This window comes from Equus asinus, chromosome 12 (assembly GCF_041296235.1).
Source record: "Equus asinus isolate D_3611 breed Donkey chromosome 12, EquAss-T2T_v2, whole genome shotgun sequence".
Lineage (NCBI taxonomy): Eukaryota > Metazoa > Chordata > Mammalia > Perissodactyla > Equidae > Equus > Equus asinus.
Window position 1 is genome coordinate 32980349 of NC_091801.1, and position 24327 is coordinate 33004675.

Sequence of the window (24327 nt, forward strand, 5' to 3'; positions counted from 1 at the left end):
GTCAGGAAGGCCACTTTTTGAGGTCGCAGAATACAGTATGCATAGCTCTTAAAATTTGAGAGATAAAGGAATATCAAACTGTGTGAAAATTTACATACAATAATAAACAAAATTGTCAGTCAGGAAATTGTTCTATTGTCACACTTGATGGTTTGAACTTGAATAATTAAGGTTTAAAAAGCATTGCCATATCCATATAGAAGGTGGTAATTTTCCTTTGTATAAGATGCTAATTTATTGACTGAATTTGAACTTTGTGAAAAATAACAGAGCATTAATATCAATACTGCTAAAAATAAATTATCTTTTTCACACTCAAGTTGAAGTCATTTGGTAATTTATACTGATTTAAATTATCCAAATAATCATTATAGAAGAATTTCTTAAAAGGATGAACTTGTCATAAAAGTCGAACATAGTTTTGTTGAGTCAATGTTTTGTAGGGCCTAAAACATTGCTAAGTTCATCAAAAACCTTAATGTAAACTGGAGTCCTGGGCTAATTGTCTCCAGAATCGTCCATCCTTTTTTATTCGATTCTTTCAGTGTATCAAATGCAAACATGGAACTGGTTTCTTATGCTGTCTTTCAGAATTTCCTGAAGACACATAGAGATAAATGGTCCTGACCTTTGCTTTTATCCTCCATTAGTTAATAATGTTTAAAAAAAATTTACTCTAATGAACACCAAGCAAATGCAAGAGTGTGAGCATTCTTCCAAACAAACTGGAAATGACCTGGAGCACAACTTGTATGGCAAAACTAATATTTCTTCAACTTTCATTCCTATAAAGCTCAAGGTGCTTTTGACAATAGCCCATAGGCCCCCAGAGGAGGCTTGCTCCCTGCTGACAGCACAGCATCCCCAGCACCCAGCGTGTGTTTGCCTGCTGCATGGTGGGCACACAATAAATATTTGAGAAATCTCACTTTATGTCAGGGTGGCTGGAAAAGGCTTTTATAGATAAGCTGGGCTTTGGATTTTAAAAGAGTAAGGAAGTACGTAAAACAACATAAAGAGAAAACAAACACAACTTTTAACTGTGTATATACTCAATATGGACACAATCAGGTATCAGTCATTGGGGTTACTGAAGGGAAATAGTAGCCACTGTAGTCTGGCAATTATTTATAGCTGGCTTTGGAGTTCATAGCATGATTTTTTCTCTTATTAAGATTATTTCAGGAGCCGGCCCAATGGCGCAGCCGTTAAATTCACATGTTCTGCTTCTGTGGCCTGAGGTTCGCCGGTTTGGATCCCGGGTGAGGACATATGCACCTCTTGTCAAGCCATGCTGTGGCGGGCGTCCCATATATAAAGTAGAGGAAGATGGGCACGGATGTTAGCTCAGGGCCAGTCTTCCTCAGCAAAAAAGAGGAGGATTGGCAGCAGATGTTAGCTCAGGGTTAATCTTCCTCAAAAAGAAAATAAAGACTATGTCATTATTTTTTAAGTAATGTAAGACAAGATTACTTTGTATTCCTTAAAATCACATCACTAAGCAGCTGTTAATGTACTGGAAAATATCTCAGGTAACAAGAGAAAATCATTCTGGGAAAACAGATAAATATGAATGTACTGACAGGGACAATCAAGAGATGACAGCATTAAACCTATTTCAGTATCAAGGCAAGTCAATTTCCTTTTAAGCTAGTGTTATTGCACATAAAATGCTGTTAATATAATATAAAATCTATTCATCTTAGCAGTGGGAGGAATAGTGATAACTCCCAAATGCCAGGAACATTTATAATAATTTCGGAATGTAATTTTGAACTTACTTTAGAACATGAATGTGTCTGATGCTCTGAGAATTCATACCACTTCAAAGTAATAATAACTCACGTCTCAGAAACAACATGTATACTTAGTCTTTCGTTTCAATTTAGCTTAGCACTTGATTTCTACATGCCTGGATAACACCAACACAGGAATACAGAGATGTTGATGACTAAATCCCTGCCCTCTGAGAGTTCTGGAAAAGGACACCAAAGGAAGAAATGCAAGGACCCAGCAGTGTGGGCTGTGCTGTGATGGGGCCACATTTGCAGAGCCCTCAGCTTTGGTTGCTGAGGGGAAGGAGCGACTCCCTGGTTGCAGAGTATGGCTGATATGGGTAATGGTATGAGGGAATCCCAGTGAGGAGGTGAGGCCAAACCCTGAAGGAAGAGCAGCTTCTCAGGCAGACTAAGGAGCGAAGGCAGTCCAGAGAGAGAAGAAAGTGCATGTGCTAAGACCCAGCAGGGAGATTTTGGATACGACACAATCACGAAGCTCATACAGTGATGATTCACTAAGACTGGAAAAGCAGAACCTGGGGCTGGCTAGTTAGGGGCCCAAAGTTGTGCCAAGATCTTTGGATGTTTGAGGACCAGCAATGAGCCTGACACTTTAGAAACCCCATCTTAATGAATTCTCATAAGAGTTAGTTCTACATTATAAAGATAAGGAAACACACTTGGTGAGTATAGAATATTTGCCTAAATAACACTACATTTATTTTTAAGGCACAATTGAATATTTCTTTTGGACTATAAGTCTACGATTCTGTCCGCAGCAGCACTGTCATGCCACTCAGATCCCTGCTTCTTTACCAGAGACTTGTAAGGGGAGAGGCAGACCCAAGCAAACAGAGCCGGCTGTGCTTCAACGTGCTGCTTTCACACCTTCCCTGGGAGGATGAACCTCCTGGTTTGGCTTAAAATGACTTGAGGCAGTTCCGTCAAGGTGGTGAACTGAGCAGGCAGTGGACTTCAATCCCTCATAGGCCCCCCTCACATACGTGTGTGTTGGAGAAATAAGCCCCCCAAATGACTATAGCACATTGATAGGTAATCAGCAGTTCAAGGGGGATCCCCAAAATGCTAAAAGACAGAAAAAAAGAAGTGAAAGAATTTTGGCAGCAGAAAGGTCATAGAGCAAAACAAACTATGACAAGACTGCGTTGGATGTTGTGAGTGGACTACTCCTCTGGTACTGGATGATCTCTGAGCTCAGAACCAGGAGGTACACCGGAACCCTGGAATAAAGCCAGCCTAAAAACCATGATTAACACCAGGCAAATAAATCACAAGCTTGTTCAATGAACAGATTAAGTTTGTACTTGTGATTAACTAATTAATTGTTGAGGTTAAAAATGAGAACATACATGTTCTAGAATAAAACCCTCTTTACTCTTACAGCATAGGAATCCCACAGACTGAGGTCAAACCCCACAATCGATATTTAAGTGAATATGACACATGTGGAGATCAGATTTCTCATCAGTAGCAACTGCTGCTAAACAACAATGGCGTGACATGCTCAAAGCTCTGGGGCAAAATGTTTTTCAAACTGTTTTAAAGGTAGAACAAAGACATTTTTGGAGCTGAAAAGATTAACAAATTTTATCTTTCGTCTGTATTTTCTCAAGTAAAGCAAGTGAGTATGTAAAGAAGCATAAAATTTAAAAGGTACAGCTTAATCAAAAAATACTAATTGTTTACTACTAATAATTCTCATATTTGGGCAGGAGTAATGTGCAGCATGAGGAGGTAATATAAATAAGCTAAATTTTTTTCTTTCAGTAGATTACATCTAATCATGATACATCATAAATTAGAGATATAAACATATTATTTAGATTAAAATTGGAAGTCTAATTAGTAAACTAATGCCTGAATATAAGAAGATCTATCTTCTTCAATTCTCAGATCTTTTACTAAATAGTTGCTTGGTTTATGTTTTTCTGTTTCTTCATTTGAAAAATGAAATATTTGAACTAAAATTCTCTATAAGGTGGTGTGATTTCTGGGAAATAGTGTAGGTGTTGATTGTAAACATATCCGCATTTAAATTTTCCTTCTACAACTTCCAGACCTCAAGTCTTCTTCTCGGAAATAATATATACTTCTCCAGAATAGCAGGCTTGCTTTTGTTAAAAGACACTTGACTCTCATATCTAAGTACATTTCTCTATATCCTTCTACTTTCAAGAAGCTTAGTAGCACCAAAGTTGTATTCCAATATTATACAACTGGACATACATTTCTGTATGCTTATTAGACCTTTCATTGTATTACTTCTAGCCAGAAAGAAAATGGGGACCTCAGTTCTACAACTTCAAGGAACTGAATTCTACCAACAGTCACATGAGCTAGGAAAAGGACTCCAAGCTCCGGAAAGGACACAGCCTGGTGACACCCTGATTGCAGCCTTGGGAGTCTCAGAACCAGACACTCAGTTAAGCCATGCCTGGACTCCTCACACAAGAAACTGTGAGGTAATAATGCAGGCTATTTTAAGTCACTAAATTCATGGTGATCCGTTCCACAACAATAGGAAACTAATAACAGAATGATGGTAAAGTCAACCCTCCAGGGGCAAGATTCTCCTACAGGTAACCAGGACAAAGGGAAATAACATATAATTATAGCTAACTCACTTTTTAATCACTATATGCAAGATTCAGTAGTGATACAACACATAGAAAATGTGATCCTGGACCATAAGAAGCCTCAATCTAGTATTATAAAAAAAAGGAAAGAAAGAAATTGTTGTTAATATTACATAGAGTATTCCAGACAAAGTGTGGCAATGTTGCAAAGCTTTTTGATGGAATCTAATTTAAAAGAAGCTTGGTCATGTTTTAGTTTGCAGAGAGTCAATAGTGCCTTTTAATAAAAGGTAGATCTGTGACTGTTTGCTCCAGACATGAAGAACTGTCTGTAACTTTTAAACTCTTGGGGGGAAAGTCAAGGCTTTCTTTGGTAAAAGCTAATAAAGGACAACTGTGGTTTGCATCAGCAGGAAGGCAGGGAGAACAGGCAGATTGAGCATTCCAGATAAGGACAGGAAGGGACAGAGCTCTCTGAAATAGAAAATCCTGCTTTGGTGATAATCAAGTGCATATTTTACTCCTAGGTCTGACCTTCCTAGACAGCACACTCCCTGCCTAGGGCTTATGGTCCGCTTCTTTCTGAGAACTAGGCGCACACTATCAATTAGTCCTTCTAAAGCACCATGGGTTTCCTTTGAGGCCAGTTAAAATACTAAATACTAGAAGCATGTGATTTGTGGCTGAAGAATGTGTCTTTCACCCTTGCCTTCCCAGATGGTTTTTAGTCTTCATTTATGAATTCTAGACCCATTCACATTTCTATTCAAAGCACCACTTCTGGTATACTGAATGTGGATTTTGTGGTTGAACCTTACCTCGAATGAATGAAAAGGGATGGTTTCTGGCCTCAGAGTGCCATTAGTCAACAACGTGAAAGAATGCATTGTTTGTGTGTTCTCACACACACAAATCTACATCCCTGGCTAAATGCGCTTAAAATAAATGCACATTCTGTATTTGACTTATGGATCACACAAAAAAATGTTCATATTAGCTTGTCATATCTCATTAAAGGAAACTATTTGACTTGAATTACTTATCAAGGTAACATCCTTATTTTTCATGATATCAGTGAGTTCTGCTTGCTTGGAATAATAGAAAGACTGACATGATCCTGTCCATTTGTGCTACTACTTTCAGAGAATAGGATAATTGCTATAAGTGCTCTTGTAATGCAGGTATTCTTGAGGTCTAAATATTGTAAGACTAGGCAAGAGAATTTCAACCGCTTTTGAAAATTTATTTAACAGCTGTCTTAATTTGTAAATTGGCCATTTACCAGAATGGAAACAAGAAAAGCAATCTCCAGGATTCAGACAGTTTTGAAAAACTGTGAGTCAGGGCTCCTCCCTTCTCCAGGGCTCCTCTGCAGTAGAAAGAAAATAGTCAAAGTACCCTTTTTCAGGAATCAATTAAAATAAGGACATATCAGTCCAACTCTGCTTTGAAAATTGCTTCCCAATCTTAAGCTAATTATCTAATTGTATTTACCCTTAGCAGTTAATTTGAGTATGTCTACCTTCCCTGGTCTTAGTTGTGCAATATCTAAGGGGAGATGATTAGAAATAAGATTCCTTAAAATCTATTCTAGATCAAAATTCTGAGTCCACGATTCAATCTCACTTGTAAAAGAAATTAAGCGAAAGTAAACTATTTTAAACAGTAAGAAGAGAAAGAAAATAACAAGGAAAAATTGTCAAGGCTATATTTGTCTTTCTTGTTTAAAAAAATGCAGTTAAAGACTCCACAGAAAGGTTTACAAAAATTTCCAACATCTCATTTACTGGGTATCAACAAAACACAAAGAAGCATACATGATGATATAGATTAATAAAATTCTTGACAAGAAAGAATTTTTTAACAGGATAAGTAATATCCTAGGGAAAAAAATCATCTTAAAATGGTTTCAACATAAGGCAAAATTAACAACCCTTAATAAGTTCTTAGTAAATTCTAAGCAGGAATATATAAATACCATGAGAAAAGCAGACTTTCGGTAAGTAAAAGTATCATAAATTTAGCTACTGTGAAGTAAGGAGTGTTACGATTTCATAATTTGAGAATTTTAATTATTAGCCTTTTGGAGAGTAAAGAAACTAGATGATTCTAGTGTACACGGCGGGTGCTCTATCTGAAACAATGTTTTGGAGGTAATGACATGGTTGACATCACATAAAAACAGAATATCCTGCAGATTTGCAGACTTTACCATATACTCAACATTTTACTGTAAACTATCTTTTTTTTTCTTAAATGCTTTTTTGTTTTTTGAGGAAGATCAGCCCTGAGCTAACTACTGCCAATCTTCCTCCTTTTGCTGAGTAAGACTGGCTCTGAGCTAACATCCATGCCCTTCTTCCTCTACTTTATACGTGGGACTCCTACCACAGCATGGTCTTTGCCAAACAGTGCCATGTCTGCACCCAGGATCCGAACCAGCCAACCCGGGCTGCCGAGAAGCGGAATGTGCGAACTTAACCAGCTGCACCACTGGGCCAGTCCCAATGCTTTATTTTATTTTATTTTTTTTTAAAGATTGGCATCTGAGCTACCATCTGTAGCCAACCTTGTTTTTTTTTTCTTCTTTTTCTCCCCAAAGCCTGCCAGGACATAGTTGTATATTCCAGCTGTGAGTGCCTCTGGTTGTGCAATGTGGGACACCGCCTCAGCACGACCTGATGAGCCGTGTCTTGTCTGCCCCCAGGATCCAAACCTGTGAAATCCTGGGCCACCTAAGCAGAGTGTGCGAACTTAACCATTTGGCCATTGGACCGGCCCCCTAAATGCCAATATATCATCTTTTTAGTGTTCAACTAAATTAGAAGCATTAAAATCTCTTCAATGGCTGGATATATTCTTCTCCTTTCTCCTCTCCCCCAAGAACCCCAGCACTTGTAACTTGAAGGCACTTCGTATTTATTTTTCATTCTTAAATACTAAGGTTTTTTTTTTTCCAGTTCAGGAGGAACACAGTGGTATTTCCCAGTAACCAAAGATCATCAGGCCATGGCCTGCCTACTTCAGGAAAGATACAACTTAAACTACTATTTTTAAAGACGTCTCTTTAATCAGCAGATCAGTCTAGAATTTATTTTCCAGTTTTCTCAGGCCAGGTATGCCCTGGTATTGAATAAGAAAATTTTCAGCTGCGTTTACCCATTCATTGCTCCTTAAATTAGATGGTAATTTGGTTTCAATACTATTGAACTTTTTTTTCACTTGTTTTCACCATTTCCCTTTCAGTTTTTTATGCCAGGGTATATGTTTCATTGTGCTATTTCTCTGTTATAGGTCTATTTATTTTTAGAATCTATCAGTAAATGCTTAAATCATTGAATGATTAAAGCTCCTTATTAAATTGTATATGATAAAAGGCAATGCTATAAAAAAAAGGAAAGTATATTAGTCAAGAGAGAAAAACACATTCTTTTTAAAGGTTAATTCTCTAGAAAGTTCCAAGAATAGTATTCATCTTTTCTGTCAAAAATAGAGTGTCTTTTACTGTCTTTCTTATATAAACTGTGCTTTGGGACAGCCAAATGGTGAGTGAAGGTAAACTCTATGTGGAATGTTCCATCTCAGTAACCAACTTGCTTTCCTGGGTTTTCCCGGGTTTTCATTGAAAGTCCCATGTCCTAAGAATAAGCACCCCTCATTCTGAGCAAACCTGGAAGTACAGACACACTAACACCAGCTAATATATGAAAACAACTGACAAAACTAGAACATCAACATTTTCAGCCCTAGTGAGCAATAGGTCCGGTTAATAATCACCAATGCCAAAGAACCCACTAAAAGGGCAAAGGACCATGACACTCTTCCTGAAGGAGTCACATACCCCTACCTAGGAAAGCACCTTAAAAAACCACACACACACTAAACTTGCATCTTATCAAGTTGTTAGAACTATTCACAAAGTTACAAGACATACGAAGATACATAAACATGTAAAACATAGCAGCGAGATGCAATTAACAAAACCCAGATGGGGAAACTCTGCAAAGAGGTCTTGTTTCTTCAACAAATAAATTTTGGGGATAAAACAAATAGAGTGATAAAGAGAGGCAGGGAGAATCTACAGACGAAATGACTACTTTTCTGGCCAATTTCTCCTGCTACTCTATGGAATCTTTGAAGCAAGGCCTGTGTCTAAATCACCTGCACTCAACACTTAGCACAATCTTGAAAACATAGTGGGCATTTAAAGAAATTTGCTGTATATTGAATACACAAAGCTTTTTCTGATTTTTCTAACAAAAGTGATTTTTCCCTGTGGAATCTAATAATTTATTCATGTTATAATAACATATTTGGTTTGTTACAATAAGCACTTAGTCCATTGACTTAATTGACAATAAACCTCTTAATGTCAGGGACTCTTTCATATTATTATAAATTCTGCAGTGTCTCCCTTGATGCTTTACATGCTGTAAGAATTACATATATATTAACAATACATACTATAAGAATTAAATTAGGATTAAATCCACCAGGGTTTATAGTTGGAACCTTATGCAGGTACAGGGGGCGTACTGAAATAGTTTCCCACAAGCCCTAGTCCAGCAGTGTTATTAAAAGGCAGAACTTAATCTATATTGAGTACTCACAGGGCAGGCAAGAAGATGAAACTATGAAATGATTGCCTTTTGCCTCTACGTTCCTTCCCTGGAGGGGGGAAAAATCAATGTAAGAGGTGCTTATCTCAAATCCATACAGTGTCATTTGTACTCCACTTGTCACATTCATTACATGTTATCTACTTGTTCATTGTTTGATATTCATCTTTACTAGTTTTAGCCTGAATCAGCACGCAATGTATTCTGGACCAGAGACAGATTTCTGATGAATCATTTTAATATAAATATTAAATACATTGGTTCCCCTTGCCTCAGACTTCATTCTTGGGGTGACATAATGAAAACCATGCAGAATGTCCCACATGTGTAGCTGGACACCTGTAAACGAGGGATGGAGAACAATGAATTTTGTCCATTATATACAGGAGAGAAAGAGTCATTCCATCTTCCAAAAAAAGGAGAGAGAGAAAAAAAATAAAACTCTTTTGCTCGATTGAGACTTGAAGGGAAGGATTCTGGGTTCTTAACCTAACATTTTGGAATGTAAATACACTTTCCAAAGGGCAGATAAACCCCTCTGTCCCTGGCTTTTAAGACCCAGAGATGTCTCCCTGTTCCCTGGCCTCATTTCTCCTTAAAAAGGTAAATACCTGAAAAGATAAGGCTCTAGTCTCCCTGCAACCTTGGGAGCTAACCTAGGTACCTATTCCAGGATGTATCCATCAGCTCTCAGGAAATTGAGAAAATTTTATCTTCCTTTTCCATCAGAGCAATTAACTTCATTATTAGAGAAACAATTCGCTACAGATCTAATCTTCATGGTATGTGAAATGTTTCTTGAAGAAGTGAAAGTAAATATTCTCTGATTTTATATCATATATATTTCCTTGGCTCATAAGTCTAGGGATTTTCATGATGACTGGAAAATCTGGGGCATTTTATTTCCTCATAGTCCTATTTAAAGTATATATGTATATATGGATATTTATGTTTGTATCTTATCCATGTAATTGAATTGAAAGTTCTTTGAAGGGCCCATAACTTCACGCTTTCTTTAAATGAATGAGTGAAGGAATGAATATCTGTTGAACACCTACTATAGACATGCACCAGAAAGATTCAGGAGATGAAAAGATGAACAATGTGTGGTCCTTACCCTCGAGGATGTCATAGTTTAGTATTTTTTCAATTTTGTACATATTATGTGCCATGTACATAATAGATGTTCAGAGTAAATGAATCAATAAATGGATCCCAGGTTGAAATCTAAGGGAGTCCAAATACAGCACAAAAAATGTCTCTTGGTATGTATTGAAGTTGGCTAGAAGAAAATGCCTATTTGTGTGTGGTTAGTATATCATAGATATTTGTTTAATACATCATAGGTATTTTGGCAATTACTTAGAATACCATTTTGCTCTATTATGGCCCTTCCTCATATCAAATAATATAATAATAAATTAAAATATAATTGAATTAAGACCAAACATTTACATATTTCTAGTAAAGTTAATTAAATCCAGTTAATGTAATTAAACATAATTAGATTTGGTGAAAAAACACTGTTAAACTAAAGCAGAGACAGTTAACATTAACTGGATGGAAAAAAATACCAGGCACATGCAGATAAAATGAAACAGGGATTAAAAATTTTAACGAAAAAAATCATACTTGAAAAACCATTATTTCATATAAAGAAATTTTATACTTATATAGATAAAAGAGTACCACAACATAACAGTGAAATACTAAAAAGCAAACTTGTCTGAACATAAAGAAAATTTTATAAAAGTCAATAGTCATTGCATACTTTAACTTTTGTCTGAACTTGGTACAGCAATTAGAAAATGATAAAGCAGAAATGAATATTTTGACTTCTCATGTATGGTATACTGGAAGTACAATTCAGAGTACAGAGCCAGGATCCCAGAGGGCCAGTCCAAGATTCCAGAAGGCAGAGCCGGGATCGCACAAAGCAGAGCCAAGAGGTCAGAAGGAAGAGCAAAGATCACAGAAGAGCCAAGATCCCAGAGGCAGAGTCAAGAGCCAAGTGCTTCATATCCAGGTACTGTAACTGAGCCTAATGAAGAAACTGACACCGTGTCCCTTGCTGGCTTTTAGAATTGCCATGGGCCAGAGGCTTCCGTGGATCTCCAGTGTTGCCTTTTGAACAGGAGTGTCTATTGTGGCTCTTTTATTCCTGTTCCTCCACTGTATAATGGTTGTGGAGGAGGAGAAGATAATGTGTATGTTTGGCACAAAAGTGTATCAGTTTGCTAGGGATACCATAACAAAATTCCACACACTGGGTGATTAAACAACAGACATGTATTTTCTCACTCTTCTGGAGACTGGAAGTCTGTGGTCAAGGTGCCAGCAGGTTTGATTTCTCCTGAGGCCTCTCTCCTTGGCTTGCAGATGTCTGCCTTATTCTTGTGTTCTTACATGGTCTTCCCTCTGTGTGTGTCTACGTGTCCAAATTTTCTTTTCTTATAAGGACACCCAGTCAGAATTGATAAGGGCCCACCCTCAGAGCCTCATTTTAACTTAATCACTTCTTTAAAGTCCATCTCCAAATGCAGTCATATTTTGAGGTACTGGGAGTTAGGGCTTCAACATATGAATTTTGGGCAGACACTATGCAGCCCATAACAACATCCTTCAGAACTGGAAGGATTATACTCAAGGGATCAAACATGAGGAGCATTATATACACCTGGATCTGAGATGGATGATTGGATTTTGACCTGGAACAATAATGAGATGAAACTTTGAAGAGTTTGGGGCAGAGGTGAGTGTATTTTGCCCATGAGAAGGGTGTCATGAGTTGTGATGGCCAAAGGGCAGAATGTAACAGATTATATTATCCAAAATTGGCCACAGCAATATTTCTGTTCCCACTTACTCTTCTAGAGCTCTGCCACCACCCATCAAGATGTAGAACCCATTCCCACTTCCCTTGAAACCAGGAGGGACTGTAGGGACAGCTTCAACAAATAGAATGAGGCAGAAGTGACACCACGTGCTTTTCCAAGGTTACACCATAACAAGCATTGTGGTTTCATCCTGGTTTTCTCGATCTCTCTCTCGCTTCTTTCTCAGGTCAGTTATCCTTGAAATCCAGTCACCACATTGTGAGGATATTTAGTCCACACAGAGAGTCACGTGCTGATGGACCAGACTAAAGAGTGAGTGAGCCTTCAGGTGAGTACAGAGGCCAGACTTCCACTTGCCCAAGCTAATGCAGCATGAAGCAGAGACCACCTAACCTCGCTGACTTCTGCTCAAATTGAAGATCTTTGAGCAAAATAAGTATTGTTGTCTTATTTTAAGCTATTAATCCATGTGTAATTTGTTTTTACAAAGCCATACTAACTAGAACACTGAGGCTTTTTTGTTTTTCAAAAATGATCTCACATCAAAATTCACAGAAAAACCATAATAAATTCTGATTATATCACAATCAACCAAGAGACTTATAATAAAATAATAAATCCCCAAACCTAAACATTCTCAGACAAAAAGGGAAATGTCTTTGACACTGCAGTTTGTAGTGTCTTTTGGAAGACTGTCACTGGAGTTTGTGGTATTCTATTGGAAAGAAGAGAAACCAACTGCAGGACTGAGTTATCATTTCCTCAGGTGCAAACACCAGCACCCTGATGTATCCTTTTTATTGATTGATGTCGTATTCCTGAATTCGCTAGCCTGGGAAGCATTCACATTCATCATTATCGTGATGGTGTTAAGACCCAGGCTTTCAGCTCTGTTAAGTCTAGAAGATAATCTGCTAAAAAATGTGCACCTCATATATACTGAATAATCACTATTTTTTATTTAAAAAATCCAGAGGATCATTGCCTTGGTTTTCATTATCTGATAACCTCACTATGTTAAGTGGATATGGTTATCATATAAAAGTCATAAAAATAACTTAACCAATTATTAAAATAACTTTTTATGCAACTACAGGTAAAATGTAGTAAAATTATTTCCTAAATCTGATATAGTTTGCTATTTATATTAATTCATTTAAAAATCCAATGCAGCATTAGTAATCACATCAAAATAATTTTCCTAGTTTTATTTTGTTTGTTTGTACTTAATTCTTTAAAATGTTGTTTTAATGTTAAAGTGAATCAATCATTAAGATGTTAGTAGTCCTTTAGGAGAGGAAATACAATATAGAGAGTTCAATTGCATATATGAAAAGAGAAAATAGAGATGAAAGTAGCATACTTTATGGCAAAGTATGTCTTAGACTTAGTCTAGAGAGAATGTATAGATTGATTTGAATATCAGATAAAGGAATTTTTTTCTTTTTAAAAGGTAAAGCAAATATGAAAACTTGTTTTTGCTGAGGTTCTTTCGTATAACTATTTGTCCACATGACGATATGTAACATATGAACAAAAATTATATCCTCTCTTCTACTGATTATGTTTATGTTTATTACAAATTTCATAGATAATTACAAATTATCATAGAATCTCAAACTAATAAATACAAGATCTAGAAGACCCAGTAAATATAGCATTTAGCGAAAAGAATGGGTTCACCATCATGTGAGGATCTATTAACACATTGTCATTTAACAAAAAGCCTTTTTAAAGTAAATTTAGAATATAAATACATTTTAAATGAAAATTGAGTCAATTTTATTTATAAGTATTGATTAAACCATATAGAATTTCTAATATTGAAGATCTTCTTGCCCACAAAAATGGCAATTTCAGCTGTTTCAACCTTACCAAAGAATGACCTTCTAATAGCTTTTAGCTGTACTTAAAAAAATCCAAACACACATAAACACAGAGGAAAAAATTACAAAGTATCCAGCTGTAGATTGTTAATTTCTTAAAAACGGTATTTTTTTTTAATCCTAATAATGTGGACTAGGTCAAAATACACATCCATCATGTATACATTGAGAAACTAACTTGAATTCTATTATGTTTCTAAACAAAAATGACCAGACTGAAGAATTTTACCTGAATGTAAGATAATGCAAAAATACATGACTAGTTTTAATTCTCATTAGCACTTTTCAAATAGTTTGAATGATCCCACAAGAAAAAAATGTAATACACATTATCTATGCTGTCATCTCTAAAAATGTTTCAAAAGAAGTGTAGAGAGTGGGTTTCAGAAGGTAAATGAATTTAAGAAAATGCAGAATAAGATTATTTCAGCAAAAAGAAGCCCAATTGCAGAGATCCAGAGTTACAACAGGTTGAATGTGTTCAAGGACCTCTGAAAGGTCCGTGGGACTGGAGGAGTCTCACTGATAATTCCGGATCCCATCACTACCCACCATGCAGTTATGAAGATCATTCTGGTCTGGATCTCCATGGCCTGCTGGATAATCTTAGATAGCCTCCAGTTGGAGAAAATCTATATGGTAATTTTACTTTTAATTTTACATTCAATCATAAAATTAGATAAGGACAAACAAATATGTCTTTTCCAACTTTTCTAGGTTTTTTTCTGGAATGAAAATATTTTGTTTTAGTTGTTCAGTTATTTATTGCTGGAAGGAATGGGGAACCATTCCCAATTTATATCACAGAAGACTTTCATCAAGAATTCCAGTGATTCCAAAGTGGTCATTTATTCAGTAAACAACTACTTGCTATGTGCTAGACTCTGAGCTCCACGTTATAGGTATAAAGATGAGTAAACATAAAGTCTCCATCCTCAAGAAGTTTTTAGTCCTAAGTAAATAAGGAATAAATTTTAGGCATTGTTGTAAAAATTTTGTCCTATCCTGAATAAGTTTGCATCACAAGAATTTTGTTTGTTTGTTAAATTTAGATTACGTCTAGTTTGATTAGGAACTGCATGGAACCAAATCACATCAAACCTTTTCTTTGTGTGGGATTGGCATTGATCTCACACAATCAAGCCATAATTTCCAGAAGTAGTTGTGAAGTCAGACTGTCCATATCAATGAGAGGAAGCTCAATGAAGGCTTCCTCAGCTTCTATGCATCTACACTTCTGTGAGATGCCTTTGAGCTACTCCCTCACTCAATGCCAGATGACATGTTCAAATTCTAATGTTTCTACAGCCAAGGTCTAGACAACATATTATTTGAACTTGAATGTGGTCTTCCAAGTGCGCCTATGGATCTTACCAATTTCTATTGACTTCTATTGAGAAATAGAAAGAAGTAAGGACAGAGACAAATAAACATAGTAAATAATACCCGTTTCATGTTTAATTTGTATGAAAAGTCCCCATTTATGCAAGGATCTGGGTCAATGATATCTCAGTCTTCATTTCCACTTTTCTAAGAGTATATCAATAATGATAAGATGGGAACAAAACACATTTGTCTTTACATCAATAACAAGCAACATAAGAATCTTTTTGTTATAATTAATTACTACTAGGTTAAGGTAGATATAGCCAAAACAAATAAGATAAATTTACATAAACATTACCAGAGTGATGATTTTTTTCTTTCAAAGTTATTTTTAATGTATTTGGACAGTTGTTCTTCTCTATTAACAATCACATATTTCTTAGGTTTCTCTTCCAACTTAAGTAGCTTCAATTTTGGGGGGGGAATGTAGGTGAGAGATTTAAGGCAATGTAGAACATGACGAGATTGAACCATTGGCAGATTATACTAAGAGACATATTTAAATATGTAGAGCCAAAACACTTTTTTCTAAATATATTTCTGGTTTGTCTACCTTAAGCAAAACAATTTTTTCCATCTATTGCATTGCATGTAGAGAACTATTTTTTGCAATGGATAGAGTATAATTAGTTTCTGGTTAATTATGAAAATTTCTTGTCTTTAAAATATAGTACAGAAATAAACAGGCCAATTATTTTTCACATAAAGCATATTGAGGTTGTCTTCTTTTGAATTTGTGTGTGTGTGTGTGTGTGTGTGTGTGTTCCACAAGATAATATTGCACATTTTAACAGCTGTCTTTAGATGTTTAGTATATCTTCCAGAAGGTGGCAGTCTGTGATGTTTAAAGGGTACATGGTATTATTCTGGAAGCTTTTGAACTACATGCAGAACTATACTGAGCAGAGGGGGAAAAATTGCCTTTTATAGCTGCTTGTTTATTCTTTGGCACAAAAACAAGTTATATATTTATTGTTGTTCTGCAAGTATTGACAAAATTGCTACTGTACAAATAGTGATTATGCCATTTTTATAGTCATCCAGACTATAAGAGAGGCTTCGATGAAGTAAAGTGGAAAACCACAATATTTAGAATAGTACATTTAATCTGAGAATACAGAAATAGGCAGTCATGCAAAAGTTATTTTTTGGAAAATGGTCAGCTATTTGACAATTTTCCAGCATAGCTGAGAGTGAATGCAAGGATAATTTTATTTACTTTTAGCCTATTATTATTCTACAAGGACAATTATCTTTCCATGTACTGAGGATTATTCAGACTCTCAATATCAATTACCTTTACTAGGCAAAAGTGACAATTTTCACCTCTGAACGGGTCCCATTAGTGCTTGAGCCTAACTCCACTAATATTAGTTTTCCTGTAATACATTAAATTTCATTCATCTGCACAGCAGAATTAAATAATTAAGTTGCTTTATAATCATGTTTTCTCTACAATTGTGTAATTTCTTCCTTTCTTCCAATCATAATTTATTCTCAGCTGTGTGTCTTGTTTCTCATGTCAATTTTCACCTATTTCATTTTCAGTATCTATTGACATTCATTATTCAAAGGAACAGCGAACAGTGGATACTTTAATAAACGCTTGTTGAATAAGTTAATGTAAATGTTTTTGAGTAAACAACATGTCAGATTGGCCCAATATTATGCATAGAAATTAATATAGCAAATATTCATTAGTTTTGAAGTCTGGTTATACAGATAGAGAAGAAAAAGTTCGATTTATGGAATAAAAACAAATTATCAGAGACTGTTCCTCCAACTCTTCCTTGTCCCTTGTTTGAACACATTAACTGCATGTTCTTATAGTATTGATCACTTCTCAATGTGCCAAGGGAAATACTCAGTAATATATTTCTATAATTAAAAAGAGGAAGAGAGAGAGATTAATAGTTCCAAGGAAGCTTGGGACTAAATGTATCTATGCTGCATTGCATTGAGTTGTCCAAACTTATTTAGCCAGAAATAAATCTACAACAACAATGACAAAAACTTCAGAAATAAATACTCAAATAGCTTCAACCTCTTTGCTTGCATCCATGACTGTCCCACATTTGAACATTTGAATTAGGTGAATTAAGTCTGAGTTCAAGAGTAAAATATCATTCTTTTGTGAACAAAGTAATTTCTGCATTAAATTCACCTCTGTCTAGTCTATAATCAAACTCATTCAGTAAACTAAGCAACTATTTTGCAGCAAGAAGTGTTTTACTTTTACTGCAAAGACATAAACAACGTCTCTGACTTATATAGTGTGTTATTTTTAATCTACTCATAATCAATGGACCAGTGATATAAACTAATGCAAAGACTGATGAAACTTGGAAAAATACATTCTCAACTTTAAAGCAGACAAAATAGAAATGGTGTTGTGATTATAAGTCACATGCTACAAGTTTATCACAAATAAAATCATTTTAAGGCTTTTATGAATAAATAATACTTCTATTTGTGGAATCACAGAATCTGAAAGGCTAATGACATCTTCTCGTTCTCTGAGGACAATATACCAGATTCAAAAGTTATGGGAGAGCAATGGTAAATGCTGCTCAAAAATACTTTATTAATCAGTCAAATATATTAATTTAAGAACAATACTGTTTTTAAATAACGCTCTTAATAAATATTTTATTAGTATTTTCCTTGTATGCTGGCTAATAACAACCAAGCAGTCATCATCCTTAACATGTAGCTTAGTGTCATTCTACAAGACATGTTGATTTTTTCAAAAGTACAAGTATTTGGGTAGAAAGAACTCGGCTGGAATCCTGGCTCTGCCATCGGTTAGATGCGTAAGTTAACTTATCCATCTTCTTTTTAAATTAGTAGACTTTATTTTGTAGGGCAGTTTTGGATTTACAGAAAAATTGAGCAGAAAGTACAGAGAGATCCCATACACCTCCTCTTCACCTACACAGTATTCCCCTATTATTAACATCTTACATTAGTGTGACATATTTGTTACAAGCTATGAAACAATAATGACCCATTATTAACTAAAGTCCTTAGTTTATATCAAGGTTAAAGTTCACCCCTTGTGTTGTACAGGTCTATGGGTTTTGAGAAATGTATTATGTCGGATATTCACCACTATAGTATCGTATGGAACAGTTTTACTTCCCTACAAATTCCCTGTCCTCCACCTAGTCATCTTTCCCTCTCTTTCTCTCCAACTCTTGGAAACCACAGAAATTTATAGTGTCTGTATTATTTTTGTCTTTTACAAAGTGTCATATAGTTGGAATCATACAGTATGTACCCTTTGCAGACTGGATTCTTTCACTAAAAATATGCATTTAGAGTTCCTTCATGTCTTTTGTGCCCTGATAGCCCATTTTTTTAATCACTGAATAATATTCCATTATACAAATGTACCACCATTTTTTAATTCATTCACCTGTTGAAAGAGATTTCATTTGCTTACAGTTTTTGACAATTACGAATAAAGGTGATATAAATATTAGTGTGCAAGTTTTTTGTGTGGAAGTAAGTTTTCAACTAATTTGGGTACATACTGGGAGTATTAGTGCTGGGTCATATGGTAAGACTATGGTTAGGTTTTGTAAAAAGTTCTGAAAATGTTTTGGGTCTTCTTGATTTTTATTTACTTTCACATTTTGCCCTTTCGTTGGTGTATTTAGTTCATTCACATTTAAAGTCATTGTTGATATAGCTGGATTCATATCCACCATATTTGTAGCTGTTATCTATTTGTTGCCCTTTTTCTCTGTTTCTTTTTCCCTTCCTCACTTTTTCTGCTTTCTTTGGCTTTGGTTGAGCATTTTGTATGATTCCACTTTCTCTTGTCTTTTAGTTTAGCAATTTTATTTATTTTTTCAATTATTTCAGTGGTTGCCTAATATTTGCAATATACATTTACTACTAATCTAATTCTTCTTTCAAATACACTATTTCCTGTCATAGGTAATGTGGGTAACTTAGATTATTCATAGGTCCTCCATCTCTTCTTTTTAACATTGTTATCTTTCATTTCACTAATCCATAAGCTATAATCACCAAATATGCTGTTGCCACTAATATTTTGAATAGACAGCTACCTATTAGATCAATTAAGTGTAATAAAAGCGAATGATTTTATCTCACCTACATTTATTTCTTCTTTAGCATTCTTCCTTTCGTTATGTAGCTCCACGGTTCTGATCTACATAATTTCCCTTTTCTCTGAAGAACATTTTTTGCATGGCAGGTTTACTGGCAACAAATTATCTGTTTTTGTTTGAATGAGAAATTCTTTAATTCTTCCTCACTTTTGAGGAAAAATTTCACTGGATACAGAATTCTAGTTTAAATGCTTAACGTATTTTACCTCACTCTCTTCTTGTTTGCCTATTTTCTGAAGAGAAGTCCAATATAATTTTTTTTTTTAAGATTGGCACCTGAGCTAACTACTGTTGCCAATCTTTTTCTTTTTTCTGCTTTATCTCCCCAAATCCCCCCGGTACATAGTTGTATATCTTAGTTGCAGGTCCTTCTAGTTGTGGCATGTGGGATGCTGCCTCAACATGGCCTGACGAGCGGTGCCATGTCCATGCCCAGGATCCTAACAGGAGAAACCCTGGGCCGCCGGCAGCAGACCACGCGAACTTAACCACTTGACCATGGGGCCAGCCCCTGAAGAGAAGTCCAAAATAATTCTTATCGTTGTTACTCTATAGGTAAGGTGGTTGGTTTATTGTCTTGTTTTGTTTTTTCCCATGGCTTCTTTCAAGATTTTCTCCTTGGTTTTGTTTTTTTGCAGTTTGTTCATAATGGGCTTAAGTATAGATATTCTCTTAGTGTTTTATACCCCCTAGTAAGCTATGAGTCCCTGTATTCACATGTCTCTCCAGTTTTGGTGGGTGGCAATTTGTTCTGCGATCACAGTTTTCTAATGAATCTAAGAAGAGTGGTTAACTAAGAGTTTATTCAGATTTTTCCTGCTGTGAGGAAGGGAACGATGACCTCTAAACTCTTCACACATTAGAGCAGGAAGCAAGAGTCTGAATCTTCAATTTTCTAACCTGATGAAATTCAAGAATAGAAAGGATCTGGCAATACTTCTTCCACAGGAAAGTTATGAAGCTTAAAAAAGAGTTAATATTACCAATGCAACATGTATAACGTCTGGAACACAATAAACACAAAAAGTAAACACAGTTATTTTCTTTAATAATGTCAATATTAAGAGACCTATGGTAGTGAAGAGTACAAACTCAATAACAAGAATGCTTGGGTTCAAAGTGCATCTCTGCTACTCCTTGGGTCATGACTTTATGCAGTTATTGAACTGCTCAGTGCCTTAGTTTCCTTATTGTAGAATTCTTCTGCCTGGTACATAGTAAACTCAGTATAGGCAAAAGCCATTACTATTAAGAAACATGAATTCAATAATTTATCTGATATTTATTAGAACATTCATTTACATGGCATTCCGTCATTTCAACAAACAAACATAAGGTGGGTTTACCATATGCATGGAACTTCACTGAGCCTGGGCTTGCACAGACATAATCTCTGCTCTGAGATCGCCCTATATTCTGAGGAGGCAGACTATAACTATGGTTCATTAGATATGTAGTATGTAAACAAGGTACTGTGCAAGGATGAGAAAGTAAATGACTAACTGACTCAGATAATCTAGAAGAACCTCACAAAGCCTCCACCAACACCACAAAAGGAGGAGCATTGATAAATGAGTGACATCTCTCCGAGGAGGTAAATGAACATAGAACATTCCAGGAAAACAAAATGATATAGAATGCACAGAATCACTGGAGAGGAGATAACATGTTGAGGGAAGACCTTTGAATAAATTTCACTGTGTGGTGAGACAATATTGTTCCTAATAACAATAAGTAATGTGTTCATCACAAAAAACAGCAGAAGCCATCTTTGAAATGAAAGGATAAGCTGAAGTAATATGTGTACTATGTGATGGTATCAGTTATTTAGCTAGGAACTGAAACTATACAATTCTGAATAATACACAGGGTAAGCAGATATACAAAAGTTTGAAAATATATAAAACATACATATTAATAAAATGCCAGAAAATACAATACAAACACTAAAATAGTGTCCAATATGTGGCAGATACCATTACACAGGCTTAAGAAATATTAGTTCGTTTCACCACTATAGCAGCCCTGTGAGGTGGGCACTTTTACCATTCTAGCTTTGTAGATTATGAAGCAAAGGCACAAAGAGTTTAGGTTATTGTGCCCAAAGTCCTACAGCTGTGAAGTGAGTCGTCAGGACTGGAGCATAGCAGTGGTCTGACTACAGTTAATCCATTAACCGCTGCTCTAAGCCTTAAAAATGTGCCTGAAAGTACACAACATTAACTATCACTTAAAATATGTCATAGTTAGGCACCTAAATGAAATAATCAAGCACAAACTCATGGGGAAAGTTAGTTCACCCATTCTGCAAATTATTTATTAGGAGAATGGTTGGAGGCCTCCTTGAAGTATTAAGATATTAAATTTTTACTAAGTTAGCTGTGACTTTTTAAAATGAATTTTCTTTTTCCTTTTATATTGTTTTTCTTCTCATTATCATTAAGTTGTTTGTTACTAATAGTCTATTTTATGGGCAATATCCTTATATCTGAGGCTATATGAAACTACTATCAGTTCACTTCAAATATAATAGATGTTACCATATTTGTATTAGGCTACCGGTTGATCCACATTTACAACCTGAGAAGATAGAAGAAATGGACGTGCTCAAATGATTACATTGGTTCTGAGAACAAAGTAATTGTACTTCGGAAGAAATCAGCTGCTCCACCTGTGCTATTCCGTAACTGAGCTCTTTCCTAGTGACGTTGTAATCATTTAACACCTAGTGACTCCAATGCCCTGACATGAAAGGAGCAACTGCACACTTCCTTGTGCTCAGGGGACTGGTGTATAATCTGTTCTAATGACGGTGGATATGAATTGCCGGCAAGGCTTTCATTTTAATTTTACAGACAAGCAGTTGCTTTAGTGGACCAGTCATGCATACCTGTGACATACATTATTAATAGTGATGACATGAGATCTTGATATAATAGCTGTTTCCATCAGGAGAATCATACAATTAAGTATTGTTAAACATTTTATACAAGTATATATATCTTAATATTACATTCCCGAAACAGACTTTATTATCCCTCAGTGAAATTTATTTTACTATTTATTTAATTATGAAAATTTTTATACTTTTTCCTCCTCAAGGCTGAAGTAGTCATTTTCTCCTAAGGACTCTCTTCTTTTCAAGCTGGTGGGAGTCACAGGAGCACTATAGACCTTGGTTTTTCTTCTGTGAAATGAAAATAATAACAACCACCTGCAAAGTTTGGAGAAAGGTTAGAAATAACACGTCATAAACAGACCACATGGTTCTTATACTGGTGGCTCATTAGAAGGAATGTGGTGATTAAGGGAATTTTTCAGATTTCATAATATGTGTGCTTGCCTGGCTCCATAGTCAACAGTTAAGAACATATGTTTGGGAGCCAAAAATCCAAGAATTAACTCGTAGATCTGCAAAAATTAGTGGCCTCAGAATTCCTTGTCCACTTCTATGATTCAATTTGCTGATGATCGTACTTGTTCTTTATTTCAATTTGCCATCTGTACCTCCCCTCTTGGCTTCAGACATGATTCTGTTATCTGACAGAATCTGAAAATTAAAATATTTTAATTGAACTCTCTTTCTGCTGTTTTCTGCACTTGGAATTACGGCACTTCCATCTACCCAGTTGCTCTTACTATAGCTTTGAAGTGAGGAAATTAAGAAATATGCTTCTTTCTCATCTATAACCCATCATCAAATTCTGTCAACTCTTCCTCCAAAGTGTATCTTTCACCAATCTTCTTCTCTCCATCACAGGCACCATGTCATTCCAGCCACCACTGTCTCTCACTTGGACTACTCCTTTTGAACTGCTTCCTCCCCTCCACTATCCACACACACCCAGATGGACTGTTAAAGCACACATTTGCCATGCCATGACCTTGCTTAAAGGTGGTGGCTTTCCTGTAAACTTGCGAGAAAATGCAAAAATTTTTTGCAGGGACCCTGAGTCATCTGATTCCCAACATTCCCAACAATGGTTTCTCTCTCCTTGTTTGCCTGTTCTATCCTTGCTGGCCTTTCTTCAATTTCTAAAAGTGCCAAGCCCTTTTCCCACTCAGAGGTATTTCTTCCACTGATCAAATATCCTTTGATCTTCAGTGAATGCAACCTAATCAGAGATTCCTTTTCTGACTCCCTCAATCAGAATCAGATCCTGAGTCACCTTCACTTTGCATTCAGAGGGCAAATCAACCCCACAATGTTTACTGCTGTCACCATGACATTCAGCCTAGTTCATAGCAGCTACTTAAAAAATAATGATGTATAAATGGATGAACTTGGGAAAGTTGCTTAATTTCTCAAGGCCTCAGTCTTCTGTGTAAAACGGGGGAAAAACATCTGATAAAATAGTTTAAGGATTAAATAGGTAATAGATGTAAAGTTCTTCAAAAAGAATCTAGTGTACACTACGTACTGCATTTAGAATTCTTGTCTAGACTTTCTCAGCAAATCTATTCAACTCCAGAAAAGATTACAGGAAAAGGTTGAAGTATTATGTGAATCTGGTAAGTTCAAATCCCTTTTCGTTATCTGTTGTGAAATCATTTGAAACCATATAAATATATTTATATTAATATACCTATAATATGTACACATATATTTAATACAAATGTTATATATAATAATGTAAAATAATATAAATAAATAGAACAAATATATTTATGCATTTATGAGTTCTTATGGATTGATAAAAACCTTTTTTCATTAGATAAGTGAATTCTTTTAATGTGATAGCTTTATAATACTGCATGTCTAAAACTTCTTTCCTAAGATATAGCTTTCCGATTTGCCATTTTGGTTAAATACTTCTTTAAAGTGAATATTGATGATAGGGATTTAATTTCATGTTGGTAAATATACTAATTCTTTGACTTACATTTTTAATAATTTGCCTTTAAAACTACAGAAAGAGTATTATGATATTTTAGTTGTGTATGTGATCTTTCAATAAAATTAAGTTCCTCAAGTCAGAGAGATAGATGATCATTATGAATAAATTCTCGTCTTAGCTAGACACTTGAATCTTAATATCTTGGCCCCTGTGTAGTTGCAAACTTTCTTTCAGATTTTTTTAA

General features: G+C 35.5%; 1 protein-coding gene across 3 annotated transcripts in view; it reads right to left on the reverse strand.

Moving 5' to 3' along the window:
* The window catches only part of SNTG1 (syntrophin gamma 1), an 852347-nt gene that overhangs the window by 383269 nt on the left and 444751 nt on the right, over positions 1–24327 (reverse strand). The window contains exon 1 of one of the 3 annotated variants that reach the window (XM_044744142.2): positions 8986–9043. The exons of the other annotated variants lie outside the window; for them this stretch is intronic. The gene's annotated coding sequence lies outside the window, so the exon portion shown is untranslated. Of the gene's footprint in view, positions 1–8985; positions 9044–24327 lie in introns of those variants that run through there. 3 annotated transcript variants of the gene reach the window in all.